The sequence below is a fragment of the Ranitomeya imitator genome, chromosome 5, assembly GCF_032444005.1.
Source record: "Ranitomeya imitator isolate aRanImi1 chromosome 5, aRanImi1.pri, whole genome shotgun sequence".
Lineage (NCBI taxonomy): Eukaryota > Metazoa > Chordata > Amphibia > Anura > Dendrobatidae > Ranitomeya > Ranitomeya imitator.
This window is the reverse complement of record NC_091286.1, coordinates 659554345-659569333: the sequence shown is the minus strand read 5'-3', so window position 1 is coordinate 659569333 and position 14989 is coordinate 659554345. Positions and strand designations below refer to the sequence as shown.

The 14989-nt window shown below is 52.8% G+C and overlaps 1 protein-coding gene across 5 annotated transcripts in view; it reads right to left on the bottom strand.

Annotated features, from left to right (window-relative positions):
• The window catches only part of PLA2G7 (phospholipase A2 group VII), a 73815-nt gene that overhangs the window by 43744 nt on the left and 15082 nt on the right, over window positions 1–14989 (bottom strand). Inside the window, exon 1 of one of the 5 annotated variants that reach the window (XM_069728199.1) lies at window positions 12573–12692. The exons of the other annotated variants lie outside the window; for them this stretch is intronic. The gene's annotated coding sequence lies outside the window, so the exon portion shown is untranslated. Of the gene's footprint in view, window positions 1–12572; window positions 12693–14989 lie in introns of those variants that run through there. 5 annotated transcript variants of the gene reach the window in all.

Genomic DNA, 14989 nt, shown 5'->3' with positions numbered 1-14989 from the left:
GACAAGAACTCTGGGACCTCAGAAGGAGTGGATGACGAAATAGACAAAAATGGAACATCACCATGTACCCCCTGACAACCCCAGCTGGATACCGACATAGAGTTCCAATCCAATACTGGATTATGAGTTTGTAGCCATGGCAACCCCAACACGACCACATCATGCAGATTATGTAGCACCAGAAAGCGAATAACTTCCTGATGTGCAGGAGCCATGCACATGGTCAGCTGGGCCCAGTACTGAGGTTTATTCTTGGCCAAAGGTGTAGCATCAATTCCTCTCAACGGAATAGGACACCGCAAAGGCTCCAAGAATAACCCACAACGTTTAGCATAATCCAAATCCATCAGATTCAGGGCAGCGCCTGAATCCACAAACGCCATGACAGAATACGATGACAAAGAGCATATCAAGGTAATGGACAGAAGGAATTTGGACTGTACAGTACCAATGACGGCAGACCTATCGAACCGCTTAGTGCGCTTAGGACAATCAGAAATAGCATGAGTGGAATCACCACAGTAGAAACACAGTCCATTCAAACGTCTGTGTTCTTGCCGTTCAACTCTGGTCATAGTCCTATCGCACTGCATAGGCTCAGGTTTAATCTCAGACAATACCGCCAGATGGTGCACAGATTTACGCTTACGCAAGCGACGACCGATCTGAATGGCCAAAGACATAGACTCATTCAAACCAGCAGTCATAGGAAAACCCACCATGACATCCTTAAGAGCCTCAGAGAGACCCTTTCTGAACAAAGCTGCCAGCGCAGATTCATTCCACAGAGTGAGTACTGACCACTTCCTAAATTTCTGACAATATACTTCTATATCATCCTGACCCTGGCACAAAGCCAGCAAATTTTTCTCAGCCTGATCCACTGAATTAGGCTCATCGTACAGCAATCCGAGCGCCAGGAAAAACGCATCGACACCACTCAATGCAGGGTCTCCTGGCGCAAGAGAAAATGCCCAGTCCTGAGGGTCGCCGCGCAAAAAAGAAATAATAATCAAAACCTGTTGAACTGAATTACCAGAAGAATGAGGTTTCAAGGCCAGAAATAGCTTACAATTATTTTTGAAGCTCAGAAACTTAGTTCTATCACCAAAAAACAAATCAGGAATAGGAATTCTTGGTTCTAGCATAGATTTCTGATCAATTGTATCTTGAATCTTTTGTACATTTATAACGAGATTATCTATTGAAGAGCACAGGGCCTGAATATCCATGTCCACAGCTGTGTCCTGAAGAACCCTAATGTCTAGGGGAAAAAAAAAGACTGAACACAGAGCTGAGAAAAAAAAATGATGTCGGAACTTCTTTTTTCCCTCTATTGAGAATCATTAGTCTGGCTCCTTGTACTGTTATGAAGGCAATCCAGTAACACAGTGTGCAGTAATCAGAGCACATACAGTGATCTGACAATAACCCAAAAACAATAGAACGAGCTCTGAGACGTGGAATCTCTGTAGACCGCAATACCTGAACCTATCCTAAACAACTAAAGGCAGCTGTGGATTGCGCCTGACACTACCTATGCAACTCGGCACAGCCTGAGGAACTGACTAGCCTGAAGATAGAAATACAAGCCTGACTTGCCTCAGAGAAATACCCCAAAGGAAAAGGCAGCCCCCCACATATGACTGTTAGCAAGATGAAAAGACAAAACGTAGGGATGAAATAGATTCAGCAAAGTGAGGCCCGATATTCTAGATAGAGCGAGGATAGCAAAGAGAACTTTGCAGTCTACAAAAAACCCTAAAGCAAAAAACCACGCAAAGGGGGCAAAAAGACCCACCGTGCCGAACTAACGGCACGGCGGTACACCCTTTGCGTCTCAGAGCTACCAGCAAAAACGAATAGACAAGCTGGACAGAAAAAACAGCACCAAAAGCAAAGAAGCACTTATCTAAGCAGAGCAGCAGGCCACAGGAAAGATCCAGAAGCTCAGATCCAACACTGGAACATTGACAAGGAGCAAGGAAGACAGAATCAGGTGGAGTTAAATAACAAGGCAGCCAACGAGCTCACCAGAACACCTGAGGGAGGAAGCCCAGAAGCTGCAGTACCACTTGTGACCACAGGAGTGAATTCAGCCACAGAATTCACAACACTGCCCCATCTGTCTCCAGTCATGCCCCCATGTCTTTCATCCTGCCCCGTGTCTCCAATCATGCCCCGTATCTCCATTCTGCCCTGGGTCTCAGTCTGCCCCTGTGTCCAGCATTCTGCCCTGGGTCTCAGTCTGCCCCTGTCACTGTCTCCAGCATTCTGCCCCTGTCACTGTCTCCAGCATTCTGCCCCTGTCACTGTCTCCAGCATTCTGCCCCTGTCACTGTCTCCAGCATTCTGCCCCTGTCACTGTCTCCAGCATTCTGCCCCTGTCACTGTCTCCAGCATTCTGCCCCTGTCACTGTCTCCAGCATTCTGCCCCTGTCACTGTCTCCAGCATTCTGCCCCTGTCACTGTCTCCAGCATTCTGCCCCTGTCACTGTCTCCAGCATTCTGCCCCTGTCACTGTCTCCAGCATTCTGCCCCTGTCACTGTCTCCAGCATTCTGCCCCTGTCACTGTCTCCAGCATTCTGCCCCTGTCACTGTCTCCAGCATTCTGCCCCTGTCACTGTCTCCAGCATTCTGCCCCTGTCACTGTCTCCAGCATTCTGCCCCTGTCACTGTCTCCAGCATTCTGCCCCTGTCACTGTCTCCAGCATTCTGCCCCTGTCACTGTCTCCAGCATTCTGCCCCTGTCACTGTCTCCAGCATTCTGCCCCACTGTCTCCAGCATTCTGCCCCACTGTCTCCAGCATTCTGCCCCACTGTCTCCAGCATTCTGCCCCACTGTCTCCAGCATTCTGCCCCACTGTCTCCAGCATTCTGCCCCACTGTCTCCAGCATTCTGCCCCACTGTCTCCAGCATTCTGCCCCACTGTCTCCAGCATTTCTGCCCCACTGTGTCCAGCATTCTGCCCCACTGTGTCCAGCATTCTGCCCCACTGTGTCCAGCATTTCTGCCCCACTGTGTCCAGCATTCTGTCCCACTGTGTCCAGCATTTCTGCCCGTGTGTCCACCATTCTGCCCCACTGTGTCCAGCATTCTGCCCCACTGTGTCCACCATTCTGCCCCACTGTGTCCACCATTCTGCCCCACTGTGTCCACCATTTCTGCCCCACTGTGTCCACCATTTCTGCCCCACTGTGTCCACCATTTCTGCCCCACTGTGTCCAGCATTCTGCCCCACTGTGTCCACCATTCTGCCCCACTGTGTCCACCATTCTGTCCCACTGTGTCCAGCATTTCTGCCCGTGTGTCCACCATTCTGCCCCACTGTGTCCAGCATTTCTGCCCCACTGTGTCCAGCATTCTGCCCCACTGTGTCCACCATTCTGCCCCACTGTGTCCAGCATTTCTGCCCCACTGTGTCCAGCATTCTGCCCCACTGTGTCCACCATTCTGCCCCACTGTGTCCAGCATTTCTGCCCCACTGTGTCCAGCATTTCTGCCCCACTGTGTCCAGCATTTCTGCCCCACTGTGTCCAGCATTTCTGCCCCACTGTGTCCAGCATTTCTGCCCCTGTGTGTCCAGCATTCTGCCCCACTGTGTGTCCACCATTCTGTCCCACTGTGTCCAGCATTTCTGCCCCTGTGTGTCCACCATTCTGCCCCACTGTGTCCAGCATTTCTGCGGCTCTGCCCCACTGTGTCCAGCATTTCTGCCCCTGTGTGTCCTTCATCCTGCCACACTGTGTCCAGCATTTCTGCCCCACTGTGTCCAGCATTTCTGCCCCTGTGTGTCCATCATCCTGCCCCCCGGGCCCCCCTGGATCGCAGCTCTCAAAGAAAAAAATAAAAACCACGACTTCTTACCTGGCCATGCTCCTGCGCCGGGCGAAGATCCCCCCAGGCTCCACGCAGACGCACTCGCCGGGCCCGGCGGCTGACAATGACGTCAGACGCCGGCGAGTGCGCACTGCTGCCCTATTCAGCTGCCAGCCTCAGACTGGGTGGCGGCTGTTAACTATTGACGTGCGGGTGCGGGCCCGCACGTCAATAGTGTGCAGCTGTCGCAGCGCCTGCAGGGGGGGCCCGGTGACCAGATGAGACGGGGCCCGATGCGGGCCCCCTCTGCTCACCGGGCCCCATACGCCAGTCACGGCTGTCATGCCCTGATGGCGGCCCTGATGGGCGAAGAATAGATCTCCCTGAGAATCTGCCTCCAGAGCTTGTATTAAATGAACAGTTACATTACCAATGAGAGACATGTAGTTCAGGAGAGCAGACTGTCAGTCATTACATGTCACACACCGGTAACGCCACCTTTCGTTTATAATAAGCTCTGGAGGGAGATCTGTGTCCCGCCCATAGGTCTTAATAGCTCATTTACATCGGATAGCAGATATCAAGGTACCATTTTATTCAGTTATCTATGACCTACGTGCACATATACAAAGCTTAGAAGGATTGATCCAACTGACAGATTCCCTTTAAAATGGTTAAAATCAAAAGCAGAAGCACAGAGCAACTCCCACAAGAGAAGATGGGTAGCCACACTATAAGCGATGGAGAGAGAAGTGAAGTGGTATAATGTGTAGTAAACAGAAGGTCACGTTATGTAATGCACGTCACACAAGGAATTGTGCATTACATAAAACCATACAGTAGATGTTATTCACCATAAAGCATCATTCAGGCATCAGTGATTTTTCATGGCGGCAAAAAACAGTCTGACTAATCAGCGTGTCACATTTTACCATCCGTGATTCATTAATAATTTTCATGTATGAAAAAAAAAAATAATAATTACAATGTTCCTCCTATACATTACGGACATCACAAAGATGTCATCAGGGTGCTGTCTGTCATTTTCACAGATCCATAGACTTGTATGAGAAATTTTGATCCATAACTCATGTCAAAAACAAGACATGTCTCTGATTTTTTTTTATGGCCAAATGGTCCACATAAAAAAAAAAAGAAAAAAGCGTATAGCGTCATAGATTATGCTGGGTACATGTTCTGTCCGAGGAAATCATGGCTAGACCAGGTATGTGACATCACACTAATATACCGGTATACACAAAACATAACACTATATAATACACATATACTGAATAGCACACACTAATACAATACACACACACACAACACAGAGTGCTATATATTACACACCAAGCACACTATATAATATGTATAATATATGTAATACACCACGATCATCATATCTATATAATGCAAAAAACTACACGCAACACATTGTATATATTATTAGATTTACACACACACACACACACCACGCTACATAATACACACACACTATATAATATACACACACAACAGTACAAAACAGACTTAACACAGAATACGATACATTAATAAAATATACACAGTGCACAATACACCACACTATTTAACAAAGAACATTACACCTATGTACTAGATGGGTATTTCCTGAAGGAACTACAGATAGTGCTTTGGAATGGTGCCCGGGCTGCCCCTGCAAGACTTTCACACTTGGGTGCCCCTCAGGTGCTGATTTGGTGGGCGGGGCCCCTCAGGGTCCGATCTGGTGGGCGGGGTCACTCTGGGTCACATTTGGTGGGCGGGGTCACTCTGGGTCACATTTGGTGGGCGGGGTCACTCTGGGTCACATTTGGTGGGCGGGGTCACTCTGGGTCACATTTGGTGGGCGGGGTCACTCTGGGTCACATTTGGTGGGCTGGGTCACTCTGGGTCACATTTGGTGGGCGGGGTCACTCTGGGTCACATTTGGTGGGCGGGGTCACTCTGGGTCACATTTGGTGGGCGGGGTCACTCTGGGTCACATTTGGTGGGCGGGGTCACTCTGGGTCACATTTGGTGGGCGGGGTCACTCTGGGTCACATTTGGTGGGCGGGGTCACTCTGGGTCACATTTGGTGGGCGGGGTCACTCTGGGTCACATTTGGTGGGCGGGGTCACTCTGGGTCACATTTGGTGGGCGGGGTCACTCTGGGTCACATTTGGTGGGCGGGGTCACTCTGGGTCACATTTGGTGGGCGGGGTCACTCTGGGTCACATTTGGTGGGCGGGGTCACTCTGGGTCACATTTGGTGGGCGGGGTCACTCTGGGTCACATTTGGTGGGCGGGGTCACTCTGGGTCACATTTGGTGGGCGGGGTCACTCTGGGTCACATTTGGTGGGCGGGGTCACTCTGGGTCACATTTGGTGGGCGGGGTCACTCTGGGTCACATTTGGTGGGCGGGGTCACTCTGGGTCACATTTGGTGGGCGGGGTCACTCTGGGTCACATTTGGTGGGCGGGGTCACTCTGGGTCACATTTGGTGGGCGGGGTCACTCTGGGTCACATTTGGTGGGCGGGGTCACTCTGGGTCACATTTGGTGGGCGGGGTCACTCTGGGTCACATTTGGTGGGCGGGGTCACTCTGGGTCACATTTGGTGGGCGGGGTCACTCTGGGTCACATTTGGTGGGCGGGGTCACTCTGGGTCACATTTGGTGGGCGGGGTCACTCTGGGTCACATTTGGTGGGCGGGGTCACTCTGGGTCACATTTGGTGGGCGGGGTCACTCTGGGTCACATTTGGTGGGCGGGGTCACTCTGGGTCACATTTGGTGGGCGGGGTCACTCTGGGTCACATTTGGTGGGCGGGGTCACTCTGGGTCACATTTGGTGGGCGGGGTCACTCTGGGTCACATTTGGTGGGCGGGGTCACTCTGGGTCACATTTGGTGGGCGGGGTCACATTTGGTGGGCGGGGTCACATTTGGTGGGCGGGGTCACATTTGGTGGGCGGGGTCACTCTGGGTCACATTTGGTGGGCGGGGTCACTCTGGGTCACATTTGGTGGGAGGGGTCACTCTGGGTCACATTTGGTGGGCGGGGTCACTCTGGGTCACATTTGGTGGGCGGGGTCACTCTGGGTCACATTTGGTGGGCGGGGTCACTCTGGGTCACATTTGGTGGGCGGGGTCACTCTGGGTCACATTTGGTGGGCGGGGTCACTCTGGGTCACATTTGGTGGGCGGGGTCACTCTGGGTCACATTTGGTGGGCGGGGTCACTCTGGGTCACATTTGGTGGGCGGGGTCACTCTGGGTCACATTTGGTGGGCGGGGTCACTCTGGGTCACATTTGGTGGGCGGGGTCACTCTGGGTCACATTTGGTGGGCGGGGTCACTCTGGGTCACATTTGGTGGGCGGGGTCACTCTGGGTCACATTTGGTGGGCGGGGTCACTCTGGGTCACATTTGGTGGGCGGGGTCACTCTGGGTCACATTTGGTGGGCGGGGTCACTCTGGGTCACATTTGGTGGGCGGGGTCACTCTGGGTCACATTTGGTGGGCGGGGTCACTCTGGGTCACATTTGGTGGGCGGGGTCACTCTGGGTCACATTTGGTGGGCGGGGTCACTCTGGGTCACATTTGGTGGGCGGGGTCACTCTGGGTCACATTTGGTGGGCGGGGTCACTCTGGGTCACATTTGGTGGGCGGGGTCACTCTGGGTCACATTTGGTGGGCGGGGTCACTCTGGGTCACATTTGGTGGGCGGGGTCACTCTGGGTCACATTTGGTGGGCGGGGTCACTCTGGGTCACATTTGGTGGGCGGGGTCACTCTGGGTCACATTTGGTGGGCGGGGTCACTCTGGGTCACATTTGGTGGGCGGGGTCACTCTGGGTCACATTTGGTGGGCGGGGTCACATTTGGTGGGCGGGGTCACATTTGGTGGGCGGGGTCACTCTGGGTCACATTTGGTGGGCGGGGTCACTCTGGGTCACATTTGGTGGGCGGGGTCACTCTGGGTCACATTTGGTGGGCGGGGTCACTCTGGGTCACATTTGGTGGGCGGGGTCACTCTGGGTCACATTTGGTGGGCGGGGTCACTCTGGGTCACATTTGGTGGGCGGGGTCACTCTGGGTCACATTTGGTGGGCGGGGTCACTCTGGGTCACATTTGGTGGGCGGGGTCACTCTGGGTCACATTTGGTGGGCGGGGTCACTCTGGGTCACATTTGGTGGGCGGGGTCACTCTGGGTCACATTTGGTGGGCGGGGTCACTCTGGGTCACATTTGGTGGGCGGGGTCACTCTGGGTCACATTTGGTGGGCGGGGTCACTCTGGGTCACATTTGGTGGGCGGGGTCACTCTGGGTCACATTTGGTGGGCGGGGTCACTCTGGGTCACATTTGGTGGGCGGGGTCACTCTGGGTCACATTTGGTGGGCGGGGTCACTCTGGGTCACATTTGGTGGGCGGGGTCACTCTGGGTCACATTTGGTGGGCGGGGTCACTCTGGGTCACATTTGGTGGGCGGGGTCACTCTGGGTCACATTTGGTGGGCGGGGTCACTCTGGGTCACATTTGGTGGGCGGGGTCACTCTGGGTCACATTTGGTGGGCGGGGTCACTCTGGGTCACATTTGGTGGGCGGGGTCACTCTGGGTCACATTTGGTGGGCGGGGTCACTCTGGGTCACATTTGGTGGGCGGGGTCACTCTGGGTCACATTTGGTGGGCGGGGTCACTCTGGGTCACATTTGGTGGGCGGGGTCACTCTGGGTCACATTTGGTGGGCGGGGTCACTCTGGGTCACATTTGGTGGGCGGGGTCACTCTGGGTCACATTTGGTGGGCGGGGTCACTCTGGGTCACATTTGGTGGGCGGGGTCACTCTGGGTCACATTTGGTGGGCGGGGTCACTCTGGGTCACATTTGGTGGGCGGGGTCACTCCGGGTCACATTTGGTGGGCGGGGTCACTCCGGGTCACATTTGGTGGGCGGGGTCACTCCGGGTCACATTTGGTGGGCGGGGTCACTCCGGGTCACATTTGGTGGGCGGGGTCACTCCGGGTCACATTTGGTGGGCGGGGTCACTCCGGGTCACATTTGGTGGGCGGGGTCACTCCGGGTCACATTTGGTGGGCGGGGTCACTCCGGGTCACATTTGGTGGGCGGGGTCACTCCGGGTCACATTTGGTGGGCGGGGTCACTCCGGGTCCGATTTGGTGGGCGGGGCCACTCCGGGTCCGATTTGGTGGGCGGGGTCACTCCGGGTCCGATTTGGTGGGCGGGGCCACTCCGGGTCCGATTTGGTGGGCGGGGTCACTCCGGGTCCGATTTGGTGGGCGGGGCCCCTCAGGGTCCGATTTGGTGGTCGGGGCCCCTCAGGGTCCGATTTGGTGGTCGGGGCCCCTCAGGGTCCGATTTGGTGGTCGGGGCCCCTCAGGGTCCGATTTGGTGGTCGGGGCCCCTCAGGGTCCGATTTGGTGGTCGGGGCCCCTCAGGGTCCGATTTGGTGGTCGGGTCCCCTCAGGGTCCGATTTGGTGGTCGGGTCCCCTCAGGGTCCGATTTGGTGGTCGGGTCCCCTCAGGGTCCGATTTGGTGGTCGGGGCCCCTCAGGGTCCGATTTGGTGGTCGGGGCCCCTCAGGGTCCGATTTGGTGGTCGGGGCCCCTCAGGGTCCGATTTGGAGGTCGGGGCCCCTCAGGGTCCGATTTGGAGGTCGGGGCCCCTCAGGGTCCGATTTGGTGGTCGGTGCCCCTCAGGGTCCGATTTGGTGGTCGGGGCCCCTCAGGGTCCGATTTGGTGGTCGGGGCCCCTCAGGGTCCGATTTGGTGGTCGGGGCCCCTCAGGGTCCGATTTGGTGGTCGGGGCCCCTCAGGGTCCGATTTGGTGGTCGGGGCCCCTCAGGGTCCGATTTGGTGGTCGGGGCCCCTCAGGGTCCGATTTGGAGGTCGGGGCCCCTCAGGGTCCGATTTGGAGGTCGGGGCCCCTCAGGGTCCGATTTGGAGGTCGGGGCCCCTCAGGGTCCGATTTGGTGGTCGGGGCCCCTCAGGGTCCGATTTGGTGGTCGGGGCCCCTCAGGGTCCGATTTGGTGGTCGGGGCCCCTCAGGGTCCGATTTGGTGGTCGGGGCCCCTCAGGGCCCGATTTGGAGGTCGGGGCCCCTCAGGGTCCGATTTGGAGGTCGGGGCCCCTCATGGTCCGATTTGGTGGTCGGGGCCCCTCAGGGTCCGATTTGGTGGTCGGGGCCCCTCAGCGTCCGATTTGGTGGTCGGGGCCCCTCAGCGTCCGATTTGGTGGTCGGGGCCCCTCAGGGCCCGATTTGGTGGTCGGGGCCCCTCAGGGTCCGATTTGGAGGTCGGGGCACCTCAGGGTCCGATTTGGTGGTCGGGGCCCCTCAGGGTCCGATTTGGTGGTCGGGGCTCCTCAGGGTCCGATTTGGAGGTCGGGGCCCCTCGGCCTCCGATTTGGAGGTCGGGGCCCCTCGGCCTCCGATGTGGTGGTTGGGTCCCCTCGGCCTCCGATGTGGTGGTTGGGGCCCCTCGGCCTCCTATTTGGTGGGCTGGACACCTCAGGTAACAATTTGGTGGGCTGGCACCTCAGGGTCCGATTTGGTGCGCGGGTCACTTTAAGGCTACGTTCACATTAGCGTTGCGCCGCCCTGCGTCGGCGACGCAACGCGCGACGCATGTTAAAACGCGCGCAAACGCGCGCAAAAACGCGCGCGTTTTGCGACGCGTGCGTCGTTTTTGACAAAAATCGGACGCACAGAAAATGCAACTTGTTGCATTTTCTTGCGTCCGACGCTAGCGTCGGAAACGACGCACGTGGCGAAAAACGCCACCCAAAAAACGCACGCGTCCCCTATGTTAAACATAGGGGCGCGTCGCCGCTGCGTCGCCGCTGCGTCGCCGCTGCGTCGCAGACGCAACAGCGGCGCAACGCTAATGTGAACGTAGCCTAAGAGCTGATATTATCTGACAAACCTGTGTCCTAGTGGGGTCATGTAGAGTTCATAGGCGTTGGCATAGTAACTGGGTCTGACTTCGCATATCAATGAGCTAATCAGCCAGGTGGCAGTTGGGCTGATTTCTGAGGCAATTTCAAAATAACTGCCATTATAAGCTTATGGCAAGATTTCCCTATTGAAATGCATTGAGACAACATTTTCAAACGCAAATTGCGCCAAAACTACAAATCCGATCAACACGAAAAATACTTAGCACACCTGCCAGGAACGCTGGCTTCGAAATGACACCTCACTGGAGTCTGTGCGTGCAGCGGTTCGGGCCGCATTAATTGCGGACTGAATAATAATAAGAAGAAGAATAAGTTGACTACGGTGGAATAACAATATAGTGCTTTTTACAAAAGCACTATAATTATTCAAAACATCACACTATATAATATGCACAACATACATTATATAGTATATGAAACCATACAGTACAATGTTATACACCATAATACACACAGCGCACAACGTGCTAGATAGCGCACACAGAGAACACGACAATGCACACACAGAATACAACACGCTATATATTGCACATCCAGCACACCATATAATAATGCATTTTAATAGTACAGATACAGAAAAGCTTTGATTCTGGGATTAAAAATGCAACAGCGTTTTTTTTTTCCCCATGCGCTTTTTTCAGAAGAAGACTATAGAGAAAAACTGCAGAGTACAGCTGTCCTCAGACTTTAGATAGCGGAGATTTCTCTATATACCACATATAGTACATGAAACCTATATACAATTCAACCAGCGCACCCATATAATGTAGAGATTATGTAATACACAATACATTACACAACGTAATTTATACACTATACAGTATATCACACATAGCACATTATACACTATATTACATACAGGACCTTACACACAGCCCCTCATTACATACACATGTGTATACAGCACATATTATACTGTAGTGTACAGTGTGATATATCACATACACAGGAATATACACACAATATTACATACAGCACATGACATATACAATACACATACTGTAGTGCACTGTGTATAGTGTAGTGTGTGACATAGGAATATACACACTATTACATACAGCACATTACACATATACTGTAGTGCACTGTGTACTGTACAGTGTGCTATATTACATAGGAATATACACACTATTACATACAGCACATTACACATATACTGTAGTGCACTGTGTATACTGTACAGACTATATACACACTGTTACAGCACATTAGACATATTATACTGTAGTGTACTGTGTATACTATACAGCGTGTGATATATTACATAGGAATATACACTATTACATACAGCACATTACACATATACTAGTGTACTGTGTATAGTGATATATTACTTAGGAACACACCAAGCACATTACACATATCCTGAAGTGTACTGTGTATATTCTACAGTGTGTGATATATTACATATGACTATATACACACTATTACAGCACATTACACATATTATACTGCAGTGTACTGTGTATACTATACAGCGTGTGATACATTACATATGACTATATAATTACAGCACATTACACATATATTATGTCTGCAGTGTACTGTGTATAATACTATACAGCGTGTGATATATATTACATACAGCACATTACAGATATTATAGAGCAGTGTGTATACACACTGTGCATTGTATATATAATATCATCGTATATCACACACTAGTCCCTGCGGACCGCTGTGGGGAGCCCCGTTTACACACGACCATGACGTCACTATATATTTCCCGCCCAATCCTGTCACTACTCGCCCTGGTGATTACTATAATTACCGTTACCTCACAGCGGGGGCATCAGGGCGGGCGCACTGGGCGCTGAGCAGCACAGAGACCCCCGCACACAGAGACAGGGCTGACACAGGGCGGGAGATAGGAAGTGTGTGACGGGGCTTCCTGTGCAGTGTCAGAGCAGAGCAGCCATTAGGTAACCACAGGCAGGAAGCCAGAGCGACCCTCAGCCCGATGTACAGTGTGGGGGCTATGAGGGAGGGAGCATCCTGAGGGGCCCAGTATGAGGCAATGGCTGCAGTAATGACACAAGTTACCTCAGAGTATAAGCAGTTATGAGCTGTACAGATCTCTCCACACTTCCACCATTTATTTTTCCATTTGGTGTAATAGTACCACAGCCATGAAGCCATATAATGTAGTGTGCCCCGTCTTAAGTCCTTCCTACCATAGCGAGTTTTTTTTTTTTTCCACTCCTGTTTTTCATGTGTGCACACAGCCTCAAGGTGCTCAAAATCTCATTCAAGAAGTTTATTAACCCCTTCAGGTGGTTTACAGGAATTTTTGGAATGTGGAAGGAACTTTAGTTTCACTAAAATTTTACTTTAGACCCAATTTTTTTTTTATTTTTGGAAGGGTAACAGGAAAAAAATGGACCCCAAAATTTGTTGTGCGATTTCTCTTGAGCACTCCAATGCCCAATATGTGTAGGAAAGGCTGCGTTCACATTTGCGCAGCCAGGGCGACGCACGCGCCATGCGCCCCTATATTTAACATGGGGGCGCATAGACATGCGTTGCATTTGCGTTTTGCGACGCATGCGTCGCTGCAGCGCATGCGTCAGGGCGCAGGGAACGCTGCATGATGCAGTTTTTCCTGCGCCCAAAACCATGCAAAAAGCGACGCATGCGTTGCAAAACGCAGCGTTTGTGCATGCGTTCATATTTGCGTTGTGTCGCCGACGCAGCGCCGCACAACGCAAATGTGAACGTAGCCAAAGCTACTGTTTGGGCACACAGCAGGGCTTGGAAGGATGGAGCGCCAGTTGACTTTTTGAATGCAAAATTTGCTGGAATAATTAGATGCCATGTTGCATTTGGAGTGCCCCTGGTTTGCCTAAACAGTGGAAGTCCTCCACATGTGACACCATTTTTGAAACTAGACCCCTCAGGCTTGTCCCACACGTCCAGATAATTCCGGTACCGGAAAAATCAGTACCGGAGTTATCCGTGTCCATGTGCTCACATGGCACATCAGTGTGGCACACGTGCGGCAGCCGTGTGCCGACTGGGTACCACACGCACCATGCAGGAGACAGCGCTAGAGTTAAGGCTTGGTTCCCATTGCGTTAATGGGAACGCGCTAACGGACGGCGAAATTAACGCCGTGCAACACGTCCGTTAGCGCGCCCATTCACGGCAATGGGAATGCGCAGCACTAGCGCGTGCCATGTTCGGCACGCGCTAGCGACGCGCCGGTGTTTCCTGGCGCGCCGCGGACGCTGCTTGCAGCGTCCGAGGCGCGCCCGCGGTCCGTTCCCCGCTCTCGCAGATCGGGGATCTGCGAGAGCGGGGACGTTACCGGGACGCGGCCACATTAAAAACATTGCGTTAGTGCAACCCGTTTAGCGCTAGCGGGTTGCGCTAACGCAATGTGACCCTAGCCTTAGCGCTGTCCCCTGCTTTGGGCGCCGAATCCAGAATTCATTCCTTCCAAGCAGCGTTCGCTGGAGAGAAGGAATGAAAAATCATTTTTTTAAATTTTTTTTTTTGTTAAAATAAAGTTCCCGGTAATCTCCCCCTTCCCACCCCCTGTGCGCCCGCCCGCTGGCATTAAAATACTTACCCAGCTCCCTCGGCGCTTCCATCCTCTCAGCGTCGCAGCTCTTCCTGTATGAGCGGTCACAGGGTGCCGCTCATTACAGTGATGAATATGCGGCTCCACCCCTATCGCCTGAACATACTCAGTACATCCAAGGCCAAAAAGCAATTCCTAACTAAGATGTACCGAGTACGTCCTAGGTCGTGAAGGAGTTAAAGATACTAAAAGAAAAATGGGCTGATGCAGAAGTTTGGGAACCCTTGGAGATTTGTGTGCTCAGATAATTGACCAAGGTTACAGACCTTAATGAACCACTTAGGGTTATGGCTTGTTCACTTTCAGCATTAGGAAAGGCCAGATGATGCAAGTTTCACAGCTTTATACAAACCCAACCTCTAAGCAGCTGCCTAGCACTCAAAAAATGAAAATTGTGGAGCCCCTCAAAGCAGGAGAAGGCTATAAGAAACTTGCAAGGCAATTTCAAGCTGTCCTTTCCTCAGTTCAAAATGTAATTAAGAAATGGCAGTTAACAGGAACAGTGGAGGTGAACATAAGCTCTGTAAGACCAAGTAGAATTTCATTGAGAGCTGCTCGTAGGATTGCTGGAGGCAAATCAGACCCCCCCCCCTTGACTGAAAATGACCTTC